Raw genomic sequence first — 14303 nt, 5'->3', positions numbered from 1 at the left:
AAAGGTTAAGTCCTAGAGTTAAGCCATTAGGAAAAAAAAGTTAAGGCATTAGAAAAAAAATTCAAGAATTAGGCTTTATTTTAAAAATGGAACCAACTGTCAAATTCCTGTGTACCCGTTTAAACTGTCACCAACCTAACACACTGTAAAACTTAATGACTGTAAAACTGGCAGCAGGATCCTGAACACAAGAAGGAATAAAAATAAGTTTGCTAGGCTGTTTTCATCCCAGCGTGATTGAAATACACCGTTTCCTCAAAAAAAAAACCTCTAATGAGGGAAGCAGTAAATCAAATGCCACGATTAATGTGCCACTAGAAATAGGAACAAGTAGTTACGGAATGCTTCTTAGGCCAGACACTCTACGATGCGTTCTTTTTTCTTTGTTTCGCTAAAGCTTTTACCAAGCCTTAAAAAGGAGAGTAGTACTAACTGAGCCCTGACCAGACCAGGGAGCCCTACTGTGCAATCTCCTCAGGCCAAGAAGGGCCCGGTACGACCCGCCCATAAGGCCTGGCCGATCAACAGGCGCTGGGCCGACCTTTGGTGGGCTCGCTTCCTGAGGCTGCCCTTGGGCATGCGGAAGGGGACTGGCTGGCGATAACACCCTGGCGAAGCAAGTTGGACACTGGCTCCCGCGCTGCTCGCGCCCGCCTGGCAGGGTAAGCAACTCCACCTCTGTCTCCGGGCACCGTCACGTGACGGGAAGAGGGCGTGGCCGAAGCCCGTGATCCTAGGGGCGGGCTGGGCAGTGGGAGGGCGCTAGAATGTGAAGGATCTTGGCGGTTCTGGGTGCCCAGAAGGGCGGCGACGCGGCGGATGACAACATTAGGCCGCGACGCGCTCCTGGCCAGGCGGCGGCTGTAGTGTTAGCTTTGGACTCCGCAGTAGCCGCTGCCGGTAACAAGCCGACTCTGAGGGAAGGTGGGGGTCCGCCCTGTCCAGTGGACCGCGGGGCCGAAAGTACCCGCCCCGCTCGGAGGCTGAGCCAGCAGTGCCTCCGCGGCAGCTGGGCAGCGCCCTCCGTCCGGGCTGGCGCCCCAGCTGCCGCCGACGACAGCGGCCGAGAGAAGTTGGGGTCTGACTAGACGCGTACGGGGACCCCGGACCCCGGCGCCGCGGCGACTCCGGAGGAACCGGCTCCTTGCGTCCCGCCTCCCTGGGAGCTCAGCACGGGTGAGTGTTTGCTCCATTCCTGAGGTGGGGGTGCTGGGTCCGCACCCCTCAGAGCGACTGCGCACCCTTATTGCCACATTCTGAGCTCGGGCTGTCGGGGACTCCTGGCCACCCGCGCCGAGGAGTTCTTTGGCTCCTTTGTTCCATTTTGGAGTAGGGGGATTAGAAAGGCTGGCGGGGTGGAGTGTTTCGGGGCCCAGGGTAGGTGCATCTGCAGCCTTACAAAAGCCGCGGCAGGGGAACGGGGGTGGGAGGCTCTTGGAGCATTTCGACTGCCCCGGGTGTCTGTCCCTCCTGAAGTTTGATAGGTCGATGGCATGGGTCTCGTTGGGAGCCCCCGCGCCCAGGAGAGCTGGCGCTTTGTCGCTTGGTGCGGTTAAGGCGAGGCTCCTTTTTTCCTGTGACAGCCCCAGAGGAGGCTGTGCCGCGCACCGCAGACCGCACCCGCCTTTGCAGAGCCGAGCGACACGGTGTTGTTCCTCTAAGCCTCAGTTCTCCCGGCCTTCTTGTAACGTAGGAGGAAAGCCAAGCCTTTGCTGTGCTTTTAAATTTGTTTCTAAGCCCTCTCTCAAGAGTGGAGTCAGGTTCCAAGGAGCTTCACATGCAGCATGCTTTAGGTTCATTGAACACCCACTCAAGACTGGCTGAGGCGAAGCAACAGTATATGCAGATTTTCCATTCACAAAAGTCATTTAACCCTCTTTATGAGACACATCTGCGTTGCAGAACGTAACCTAATTTCATTTTATTTAAATGCTTTCTGAAATAATAGGTAACTTGTACTACGTAAACAGATGGGTAAACTTTAACTGATAATGTAAGTATATATGCATTAAATAAAAAATTTAATGATGTTTTTCCCTTTCTGCTGCTGGAAGACTTAAATGACGTCTGAGTAGTAATACAGTGTCTCCTGCATGGCAGTTAAGTTTTTCCCCAAATTAGTGCTGCTTTTGAAATAATCATTTAAAACAGTTTTTGCCTCCCTTTGTATCTAGAGAGAGCAAGAATTGTGGAGAATCGTGGGTGAATTGATTGTTAGATTTTGCTAATTTTCTAGGGTTTCATCTAAACTTGCTCATGCTGAGAGGCTATGATCAGTTTCTATGCTTGCTAGAACCTGTTTTGCAGTGAAATTACTAAGATCATGCTAGTTTTATAAAATAGGTTGGAAAAGGAAGAATAAGGCCATGCAGTTTAAAACTATTCTCTATGAAAGTACAACTAATTTCAAATGTTTGTAACTTTTATTTTTTTTCGATATTAACCATGTATGGAGTGACTATAATATGCCTGTTCAAAGAGCTGAGAAAGGGAATAGATGAAACTTAAGCTACCTTTTGGGTCTTTAATTATGGACATCAAGGTATTGCGGTCACATTCCATGTCAACCGTTTGAACAGCAATATCGTGTACACAGGTGCTTAGAAATGCCTGTTTAATTAAAAATGGCCATGGTTTATTTCTCTTTGATTGGATCATAATAGTTATTGAATCTCTGATCTGTGGAAAGATGCTACTATATTTTCTAGTTAGAATGTTATTGCATTTTAAAGGCAGTCAGATATGTTTTTTATAACACATTCAGGGTACTTATACATTTGTTAATATTCAGTTTCTTGGTTCATTTAAAAATTGAAAGGTTTAGACTACACTTTGGGGATACATTTACAATTGTGTATAATGAAGTTATGTTTTAGTTTGTTTTAAGAAAAATGATGAAATTATGAATTTGTAAAATATGCATTACAAAAGAAATTTTATTTTTGTTTTTTTAGACAGAGTCTCACTCTGTTTCCCAGGCTGGAGTGCAGTGGTGCAACTTGGCTCACTGCAGCCTCTGCCTCCTGGATTCAAGATATTCTTATGTGTCAGCCTCCTGAGTAGCTGGGATTACAGGTGCGCGCCACCATGCCAGGCTAATTTTTGTATTTTTATTAGAGATGGGGTTTCACCATGTTGGCCAGGCTGGTCTCCAACTCCTGGCCTCAAGATCCATCCGCCTCAGCCTCCCAGAGTGCTGGTATTACAGGCATGAGCCACTGTGCCTAGCGGATCTTTCGTTTAAAAGTATGAATTGCAGAATTTTAACCAGTGTTAGTACATTTCAACTTGCTTTGGTTTGTAAATAATCCTTCAAAAGCAGATTTCTTGAATTGAGGCATTAAAGACAAAGAATTGATACAGTACATAGATTTAGTTTTCTGATGTTAATTTGGAAAACTTTAATCCTAATAACAATACCTGAAATGTCATGTTGTAATGTTGGTATTATATCGAAAGTTAAAAACATTTATAGCAATGTTCTTGGAGCATCAGGCAATTCAAAGAGGAATAGGTCCTGCCTTAATGTTACAAATAATGAACTGCAAATAAGACAAACACAACTTGAATAAAAAAGCCTCTGAGAGGCCAGGCATGGTGGCTCATGCCTGTAATCCCAGCACTTTGGAAGGCCGAGGTGGGCAGATCACCTGAGGTCAGGAGTTCGAGACCTGCCTGGCCAACATGTTGAAACCCTGTCTCTACTAAAAATACAAAAAAATTAACTGGGCGTGGCAGTGCGTGCCTGTAATCCCAGCTACTTGGGAGGCTGAGGCAGCAGAATCACTTGAACCCGGCAGACGGAGGTTGCAATGAACCGAGATCATGCCACTGCACTCCAGCCTGGGAGATAGAGCAAGACTCAGTCTCAAAAAAAGAGAAAAGCCTCTGAGAAATATACAATTTTTAATGAAGGTGGCTAGATACAAGGAGATTAGTAGAGTTGCTTGACTGGAGCAGTTGTGGCCGAAGTATAGCTTCCTTGTGATGAGACACAGGAAGAGATGTCTAGACCCATGTTGTGTGCATATTTCATGGCGGTATGTGGGAAACCCCTGAGAGATTTTAGATCTATCTTTCTTCCCACCTTGGTCCCCATCCCTCATATATCCTCACAAAGTCATAAAATTCTCATGTGGAAGGCGTGATAGAAGGAATTTTTCTTCCTGAAAAGTGTTATCAAGCTTGCGAGGGAGAGAGCTATTTTCGGAGACCTTGTAGAGAAGAAATCCTAGTGCTAGAGCATCATATTCTTATACCCTGTTATTTTTACCTTTGTTGAAGACCCAGATAATGTAAATTCTCCATGATAGCAAGGTCTTTGTTTTGCTCACCATTGAATCTCCAAATGCTCAATAGTTAATGAATGAAAAAAATCTGCTTCCAGATACATGACTGGAGAACAAAAGGAGTATCTGTTAATGTAGTCCAAACTAAATGCAAGCAGCGAAATGATAAAGGGAGGATGTTAGCTTGGGAGGAGGGGAACAGGTCATTTAATCTGGGAAACTTTCTTGGAGGAGGTGATTCTTGAGTTAGGTTTTGGTGTAGGCTGTGTATCTGAAGGTAAGCGATGTCTAAGCGGGTAGACAACGTGCAGCAAAGCATTTAAGTCAGACTGAATAAATTATGTCAGATAAAGCACAGTGAGTCTTTTTTTGTAACATTATGAAGAATTTTTCTTCTCCCATCTCTATTTTCACCTCTCCCTAGATAAAAAGATTAACATGCTTTGCAAGAGCAGAGATTGACAGTGCTTGAGTTTTGGCAGTACAGTGAGGGTCAGAAAATTTGAATTGGTGTTCTGACTGAATCTTATACAAGCATCATTTCCATTGGCAAATCACTTGGTCTTAGTTTTCTCATTTGTAAAATCCGGATAATAATCCGTGGTTGCTGGGAGAACAGAATTATGTAATGCATGTGAAAGTGCATGCCTCAATATGAATGTGCCTACCTCAGTGTGTCACACATAGGAGGACTTCAGCAAATACAAAATTATTTAAAACATTTGTTTCCGGATCTTTAAAAAATATTTTGATTCATTTATCATGAACTCTAATATTTGCTTGACTGATCTAGATGACTCATGGCATTATGTTTAAATTGATCAGAATCAAAATTCTAGATAATTTTCTTTCAGTCAGTTTAATGTTTTCTGATAGAAATAAGGCTTAATTGTATTACTGCTTAATGTTAACCACAAGGAATTCTAGAAGCCTCAAATTTTTGAAGCTCAAAGTAAGGGATATGTGTAGCAGAAAATCTGAGCCTTTAAGCTTTTTTTCTCTACATAATTTGTGTCTTTGCCTGTAATGTCATTTATCTATTCATTGTTATGATAAGGGGTTTTCCAGTTATTAAGAAAAAAATTACCAAAAATGTTTTCTGTGTTTTTAGTGATGTGACTATAGGCCATGAAGATCTCTACCTTCCGTTTTTTATTATAAAATTCAGTATTTCTTGAGCAAACGAACAGACATCTGCATTATTTATCTAAGCTTTTTGTGCCAGTAGCTGTTTGTTCATTTATGAATCTCAGAATTTCATTATACTTTGTGAACTCTTTGTAGTGTTTTTGATCCTTAGAGCAGTCTGTCCTTTGTATAATATTTGGAAGAGAATTTTATTATGGAAAGACTAAAAAGAGTCTTGAGTCTTTTTATTATATGAAGACTAGGAAGAGTCATCAAATGATAAGCCAGTTACCCACTAATCTCCCATATTCAAAAAGGACTGAAAAAAAGAGGAAATGGTTTCAGAGCTTGACTTTTTTCAAATAAAAAGGAGTAGCTTTTTGATTTAGAGTTCTTGAAAACTTGATACATTCAGAGGGAAATTGTTATAGGTCATATTAATAGCTAATGTGCATCAACTTCTGTGTACCAGGTACTGTACTACTCTGGAAGTACTTGACATGTCATCACATTTGATCCTGACAATCACCCCCCAATCCGGCTATTTTCTTTTTTTTAAACCTGAGCAACTGACAGATTAAATAAGTGGTGGAGCCAGGATTTGAACTAAACCTGAGGCACAGAGAAGTTAAGTCCTGCTGAAAGGATTTAAACTTGAGGTTTAACCTGACCTTTGACTTTGGAGCCTATCCTTTTAACCATCATATTATATACTGCCTTGTATAATTTATTTCCGATTGCTCCTCTTGATAGGTCTTTACCTTGTTATCTTCCTGAGTCTGTTTTGGGTGTGTGATTTATAAAATGCACTTTACTTTATAAGAAGATGGAATATAACCTTGACTTTTTTCCCCTCATTTTACTTGTATTTGACTGACAACCTATTTTTAAATCTTAAAAACACTTGGAGTAAAGCAAATATATATTTTATTGTTCGTGTAGTTGTCATTTTCTCACTGGGGAATTTCAGAGTAACTGGAAATAAAATAACATAATAACAATCTTTAAAGCTAAGTTGTTATAATTAAAAAATTGTTTTAAAGAATAAGGCCGATTCACAGAATTGGTGGTGTTACAATTAAAAAATTGTTTTAAAAAATAAGGCTGATTCACAGAATTGGTGTGCCTTTTTTTTTAGTGGTTTTTTTTTATTTTTTTGAGACAGAGCCTCACTCTGTCGCACAGGCTGGAGTGCAGTGGTGTGATCTCGGCTCACTGCAACTTCTGCCTTCTAGTTTCAAGCGATTCTCATGCCTGAGCCTCCTGAGTAGCTGGGATTACAGGTGCCTGGCACCATGCCTGGCTAATTTTTTGCATTTTTAGTAGAGACGGGGTTTCACTATGTTGGCCAGGCTGTTCTCGAACTCCTGACGTAAAGTGATCCACCTGTCTCGTCCTCCCAAAGTGTTGTGTTGCGATTATAGGCGTGAGCCACCGCGTCTGGTCTTTTTTTTTTTTTGATACAGGGTCTTGAGCTGTCACCTAGGCTGGAGTGCAGTGGCACTACCATGGCTCACTGCAGCCTCGACCTCCCAGGCTCAAATGATCCTCCCATCTCTGCCTTCCAGGTAGCAGGGACTACAGGCGAACACCATCACACATGGCTAATTTCTAAGTTTTTTTTTGTTTTTGTTTTTGGTAGAAACAGGGTCTTACTCCCGACCTCAAATGATTCTCCCACCTTGGTCTCCCAAAGTGCTGGGATTATAGGTGTGAGCTGCCATGCCAGGCCTATTTAGTGATATTTGAGGAACACAGATCTGTATAGTTGAAATTTATCCTGTTGAGATGACCACCGGTAAGATAATTTTTGCTTTTTAGCTGCCAAATGCCTACATATTAACAGGAAGAGTTTGTCAGATTACATATTTTTTTTTACGGGGAAGGCGGGGCCCATGTGGAAATTATGGAATCTGTGTTGGTATATTTTGATGGGATGGAAGTATGGCAGATCTGGAGAGAGAGAAGTTCAATATAAGTAATATTGTTACTGGGTAGAGTAATGAGGTGGAATGCCTTGGATGTGAGGGCACAGGTACATTGTTCAAGTGGAGAGTAGGATGAGGGACTTCTGGAGACTAATTTTGCTTAGTGTGTAATTTTGCACATTGTTATAATAACTTGTAAGATCACCAATTTGGAAGTACAGAAAAGCAGTGCTGTGCATCATAGTGTGGAGTTTGTAATAGTTCCTAGGCTGTTTTGCAAGATGTAGGTGCTTTACAAATATCCATTGGTAGTAATGGAAGTGTGCTGTCTTATCACCTATTTTAGAAATCTGGAGAGGCGGAATAGCACGAACCCTGGAGCCAGACTGCCAAAGTTCAGAACTGGTGCAGCCACTTACTAGCCTATTGCCCTGGCCCTATGCTAACTTGGGGTGGCCAAAAGGGAAGAAAATGGTGTATTTAAGCAGAGAGGGGGCCAGAGTTAGTACTCTTATGAGTTTTCCATGGTTCTTACATGGTCTGAAAGGGATCTGGATGTTCTCACATATGACTAGTGAAGGAAATAGAAGTTAGTAGAGTGAGAGCCAGCAAGCTTTTCATGAGGCTGCTGTTGTGAGGGAGGGACCATGTAGTAGACAGAGGTTGTGGGAAGGGCAGATTCATTTCATTGCCCACCAAAAATTGTGCTTGCAACTGTTTTTTTTTTTTTCTTTTTTTTGAGATGGAGTATCACTCTGTTGATTAGGCCGGAGTGCAGTAGCAGGATCTTGGCTCACTGCAACCTCCGCCTCCTGGGCTCAAGTGATTCTTGTGCCTTAGCCTTCCGAGTAGCTGGGACTACAGGGACGTGCCACCGTGCCTGGCTAATTTTCTGTATTTTTGGTAGAGATGGAGTTTCACCATGTTGCCCAGGCTGGTCTCGAACTCCTGAGTTCAAGCGATCTGCCCACCTCAGCCTCCCAAAGTGCTGGCATTACAGGTGTGACCCACTGTGCCTGCCACGACTGTTTTTCACCAGTGGAATGTGAATAGAAATAAATTTGTTGTCACTTCTGGGTTGAAGTGGCAGAAAAAATAGGTATTCTTTCTTCACTTTCTCTTTTCTAATTCAAGGGCCAGATGCAGAGGCTTAGACTCTTAAGGGATGGTGAAGCCATAAGATTGGAAAGATCTACAGTCCCTAAACTGACCGTGTGAAAGTAAGTTGTGTACCAAACAGGAACACCCACGATGGATTGTAATATTAATGAGAAATTTTAATTGTGTGAAAATCTGGGGTTTATTTGTTAAGCAGCTAGTGGTGCCTTAAGTATAAGCCAGGGACTGGATAGAGGAGGTAGTCGAGACTATAATAATATCCGTACCAGCAAGAGCTGAGGTGGGTGGGGCCAAGTTAGGAGATCCTCTGGATACTTTTCCAGCGTATTCATCAGCATGTGCCATTGTGACTCTGTGAGGGCCAATATTCAAACCTCAGAGGCCTGTGAGGATCCCCAGGGCAATCTGTGGGTGTGTATTTAGACTAATCGTAATACTCTAGTGTCCATGAAAGCTTTATCTTATGCCCAGTCACCATGATAAGAATGAGGAACAGAGAAAATCTATACAAGTCGGAAGAGTTTTCTTAAAGTAGGATTTCTTAACTTGACTCTGTTGATATTTTGGGCTGGATAATTCTTTGTTGTGAGTTCCTGTCCTTTGTAGAATGTATAGCAACATCCCTAGCTCTACTAGATGCTAGTGCCATCTCTCTTAATTGTGACAATTAAAAATGTTTCAAGATATTACCAGATGTTCCCTGGGGGCAAGGTCACCCTCAGTAGAGAACTACTGCTTTAAAGATTGAATGTATCTGAAAGAAATGATTTTAAATCGAAAAAAACTATTATCCTTAATTAAAGAATTTTTTCACCTTTTAGGGGATATTTTAGGTTCATGGGGAGCGGTTCATTTCTGTATAGCCAATAAAGGGAGCTATGTTGTTTTTATAAAACATCCTAGTTTCTAGTGTGTGTGTGTTTTCCTCTCTCTCTGGATATATTGTATATGTATATATGTTTGTATTATTTTTTGAGCGTCAGTCTCCTCCTGTCACCCGGGCTGGAGTGCAGAATTTCTGAGCTGAAGGGATCCTTCTGCCTCACCTTCCCCAGTAGCTAGGACTACAGGTGTGTGCCACTGTGGCGGGCTACTTTATTTTTTTGTACAGACAGGGTTTCGCTATTTTGCATACGCTGAATTTGAACTCCTGCCTTCCAAAATGTTGGGATTACAGGCATGAACCCTAGTGCCCAGCCTTAATGTTGATTCACCTTTCTCTTTATCAGCTCTAGAAATTACTTGAATTTTCCATGTATTACCTTATTATTATTTCTTCTAAACTGGTAGCTGTACTTTTTATTGGCTAGACTAAGCCTGTCCAGTCCCTGACTGGTGAGCTGCATGCGGCCAAGGACAATTTTGAATGTGGCCCAACACAAATTCGTAAACTTTCTTAAAGCATAATGAGATTTTTTTGTTTTTTAAAGCGCATCAGCTATTGTTAGTGTTACTGTATTTTATGGGTGGTCCAAGACAATTCTTCTTCCGGTGTGGTCCGGGGAAGCCAAATGATTGGACACCCTTGGCCTAGACAAATACATGTTTTTTCCCCTGTAATCTCAGCTGTCATGTCCACAGGTTGTCTCTAAATTATGAAAACCAATAAATACTGTTGATATTATGACTGTGTAAGTATTATTTAATGCTGAGCCAGATAATGTGCTTAGATTATGATTCCTTTTCTGTCCCTGGGCTGCCAGAAGAAACATGTTGATAATATAGACGATTAGTAGATTTTATTTATCAATTCTGACCATCGAATTAAAAAAAAATTTGATATGACCAAAATCTAACTTTGGACTTTAAAATATTTTTGAATAGGACTTCCTGTTTTTCTTAGTGTCTCAAATTACCCTCTTTTCTTGTACTATATGCCTCTATCATAGCCTCCCCTACACCCCAGCTCCCCCATACCCCAACTCTTCAGCATACTAACTTTTGTGCTGCGTCCTTTATTTATCTGTAGTCGTCTGTAACTCTGCCTCCCTTTGGACTCTTTTAGGTCTCTTCTTGTAACTTCCTTTCTCCTTACTCTTGAATTGGATCCATTCTGTTATATTTTTTTTTTCCTTTTTTTGCATTTGCTTGATCTGTTTATTGGAGTACATCTTCAAGTAACTCTTTGAAAAAGAAGTATGTATGAGAGGCAAATTTTCCGAATTCTGTGTAAAAGGGTCTTCATTCTATTCTCACAAATGATTGATAATTTGGCTGGGTGCAGTATTGTTAGTTAGAAATAATTTTCCTTTAGAACCCTGAAAGCATTGCTCTGATGTCTTCTAGCATCTAGGGATGGTGATTAGAAGTCATATATCAACGCCTGTAATCCCAGCACTTTGGGAGGCTGAGGTGGGTGGATCATGAGGTCAAGAGTTTGAGACCAGCCTGGCCAACATAGTGAAACCCTATGTCTACTAAAAATTAGCTGGGCATGGTGGTGGGCGCCTGTAATCCCAGCTGCTCAGGAGGCTGAGGCAGGAGAATCACTTGAACCTGGGAGATGGAGGTTACAGTGAGCTGAGATGGAACTACTGCACTCCAGCCTGGGTGAGACACCGTCAGACGCTGTCTCAAAAAAAAAAAAAGTAGCATGGTTCTTCAAAAAAAAAAAAAAAAAAAAAAAAAAAGGTAGTTGTGTATCAGTCTGATTCACTATCCTTTTAAGGTGATTTGCTCTTTATTCTGTCTGAAAGCTTTTAGAATCCATTCTTTTGTATCTTCTACAAAGTCATAATGAGGTGTATAGGTCATTTTTGTTTTCTTTGGCTGTTTGTCTAGATACTCAGTTGCTCTTACAGTCTGAATCAGATTATTTTTCCAATTCCTGGAAATTCTCATCTCTGTCTTTAAAAATGTCCTCTCTTCATCTTCTTTTTTGCTTTTCAGTAGGCAGTTGCTTTCTGTCTTGATCTTCCTTGTCTCATCTTTTATATTTTGTGGTTCTCTTTGTTCTGTGTTCAGGGGAATTTTTTTCCCCTTTAGTATTTTGGCTGATTTTCCTGGGGGTAATCTATAAGTTTTGTTCTCTTTTTCTTTTCCTACCATTTTTACATTATGTTGTGTTATCATCTTGAGTCTTAGAATGTGTAAATTAGATTTTTTTAAAGATACCTTCTGTCTCCTTGTGTCTATAATTTATCTCCTTTTCTCCGGTCAGTTTTTATGTTTGTTTTTGTAATCATTCTTTTTTCATGCTCAGTTTTACTAATGTGCTTGGTAATTCTTGGTTGTCCATTCATGGTTAAGAAAGACAGACTAGGTTCCTGGTCACCCTCCCTCCCCTGTTGCTTGGACTGTTTTCCCTATTAGATTTTTTTTTCCTTTGAGTAGGAATTCTGGCCAGAGCACTTTGTGGGGCAAGGTTGTAGAGTAGGATCTGTCTTTTGGCAGATTGTTTTAGGGTAAAAGAGAGAGGAGCTAGCTGCTAGGCTATGTATGGGCCCTTTAAATGATAGATGAAATGTGTTTACTTTGTGCCACACCTCTACTTAGCTTTCCCTAGAGAGCGGTTCACTTTCTTTAGGGAAAAGCTGACTTGTTTTTTTTGCCTGGAGGTAAAATGTCAGTTGTTTAGATGTAGCTTGGAAATAGGGGGTGGGAGATATAGCTGTCCCTTATAGTTAGTCCTAAGTAATACTCAGTTCTCGTATTTTTAACCCTACTATTTATTTCCACCCTCTGCTGTACCATTTACATTATAATCATGCTTTCCTGGGGATCTTGTCAGACGTGTTGGTTCCCATCCTTTCCATGTCACTCTTAAAGGGTATAATGAGGCTGTGGCTTTTTCTGCTTGTTATTTCTATCAACCTCACATATACTTTAATTTCTCAGAAATTTGTTGGATTTTCTTCCTAGCCTCAGTTTTAATTTCTTTACTCTTACAATTTTCTTTCTTTTATGAGTTGTTTTTATTTCAGTGGAGTATCTGGAGTAACTGGAGGGAAAGTTTATATTTAGCGCCCCATCTTTTATTAGAAGTCTTCTAGCTTCATAAACACAAGAAACAGAGTGTATTGAGCTATTTTTTGTTAATGCAGATTTATTCATAGAAATTATGATGATCATGATACAGTGTTAAAATACACTTATGTCCCTTGGCTATTGATTTGTATAGTTGTTTGTGCCTTTATGCCACTTGGTCCTAAAACTTGAACTCTGAATTCTTGCTCGCTTCATAGTTTTTCTGTTTCCCCTTTCGTTGTCCTCTACCCCAACTTGCACGTTGTTATGATTATCTTGCCATTGTTTGTTTGCTACTTGGAAACTGAATGAGACTGTTTAGAATTGTGTGTAAAATAGTGACTTTGCTCCAGGGAATGGCATTTTAGCTTTAAACACCTGACCCTTGTGGCATCTTGATTATTTAGAAGCCTTTTGTTCTGTTTCTCCAGCGCGTATCTAGATGGGTGAGGTGTTACTCTTTTTCATTTACTTCTCTGCCTCACGTGTGATAGCTACTTTGGTTCAGTAGTTGATATTTTTTCCTCCATTGCTTTTCCTTCTCTTCTGTGTTATCTTTGGTACTTTAAATGTTGAGTTTAGATTGCCTAGCAAGTTCATTGGAAGCCTTAATGTTCATTTGTTCATTTTCTCATAAAAATTTGCTAGCATTGTTTTATTCTTTTTTATTGTTTTGTATTTTTTGTTTTTTTGTTCCTAGATTGTTTTAAACTTGTCTTTTACTTCTTTTCCCAGACTCCTTTTCATAATCTTCAGACTCCATATTGATTGAGCTTAGAATACTGTTGTAAATTAACCTGGGTAAATAAATTTAAATATATTCATCTCATCTCCCTCTCTTCTGTGATATTTCTGCATTGGCAGAATGCAAATCTTGTTTAATTCTGCTCTTAATCTTGTTTAATCATGTTCAGTTCTTCTCTCATAAGATTTTGAAGTTCTTTCTTCTGCAGCTATGGTTTTGACTATTGGAATGTGTGTCTTTTGTAATTGGAGTTATAATTCTCCTGCAATCAGAAGTTTTTACACGCCAGATTTAAAAAATGCTGACTACTTTGAAGTTGAAAATCCAGTCAGAGGGATTGTGGTTTGGAAGGCTTAAATTCCCAAATTTGGCCTGATTATATAAGGTATTATAGAACTTTCATAGTAAATACTGTACTTGTTTGAAATTTAAAGTAGCTTAGAAAATAATTGGCCCCTTTACAGTTTTTTTTTTTTTTAATTTGCTCATTGTCCAGGAAATCAAAGTTTTAAATATTTTCTAATATAGTGGACTAATTACTGATGATTTTGTTACCTTTCTCTATATTCTGTGAAACTAACTTTTGATTTTAGATCAAGAAACTTTTAGAATGAAGTGGTTATGTATCTCATGCTTTATTTTTTGCAGGTGTTCTAAGCATTTTCCCTCTCAGATACCAGTTGTCATGATTAATTTCTTCTTGACTGATTGAATCCTTTATTCCTTCTATTATGTTTATAATTTTGATAACTTTTTTTGCTATACCTGAAATTTTAAATAGAATCTTCAAACATCAGATTGTATGCCTTAAATATGTATTTTTTTATATGTCAGTGATACCTTAATAATGCTGCTAGAAAATAGAATCTTCAGCATTATATAGATAATACTTTGAATATTTTAAAATATTTGATTATTTGGGAAATTATGGCTCTTATTATTTTCCCAAGAATTTATGATTAGGTTGTAGGAATTTAAAAAAATACCCTGTCATTACCGAGGGAAGATTTCTCTGTAAAAACAGAGATCCGGCCGGGCGCGGTGGCTCAAGCCTGTAATCCCAGCACTTTGGGAGGCCGAGACGGGCGGATCACGAGGTCAGGAGATCGAGACCATCCTGGCTGACAC

At 40.2% G+C, this 14303-nt stretch overlaps 1 protein-coding gene across 3 annotated transcripts in view; it reads left to right on the top strand.

Moving 5' to 3' along the window:
- Positions 1–762: 762 nt before the first annotated feature.
- Positions 763–14303, top strand: part of OSBPL8 (oxysterol binding protein-like 8) — a 227349-nt gene continuing 213808 nt past the window's right edge. For 2 of the 3 annotated variants that reach the window (XM_011981382.1, XM_011981379.1), the window contains exon 1: positions 763–1176. The gene's annotated coding sequence lies outside the window, so the exon portion shown is untranslated. The remainder of the gene's footprint in view (positions 1177–14303) is intronic. The other variant, XM_011981381.1, reaches the window with a different exon arrangement.

This window comes from Mandrillus leucophaeus, unplaced genomic scaffold (assembly GCF_000951045.1).
Source record: "Mandrillus leucophaeus isolate KB7577 unplaced genomic scaffold, Mleu.le_1.0 Scaffold225, whole genome shotgun sequence".
In the NCBI taxonomy this organism is placed as follows: domain Eukaryota; kingdom Metazoa; phylum Chordata; class Mammalia; order Primates; family Cercopithecidae; genus Mandrillus; species Mandrillus leucophaeus.
This window is presented reverse-complemented; position numbering and strand designations above follow the sequence as displayed.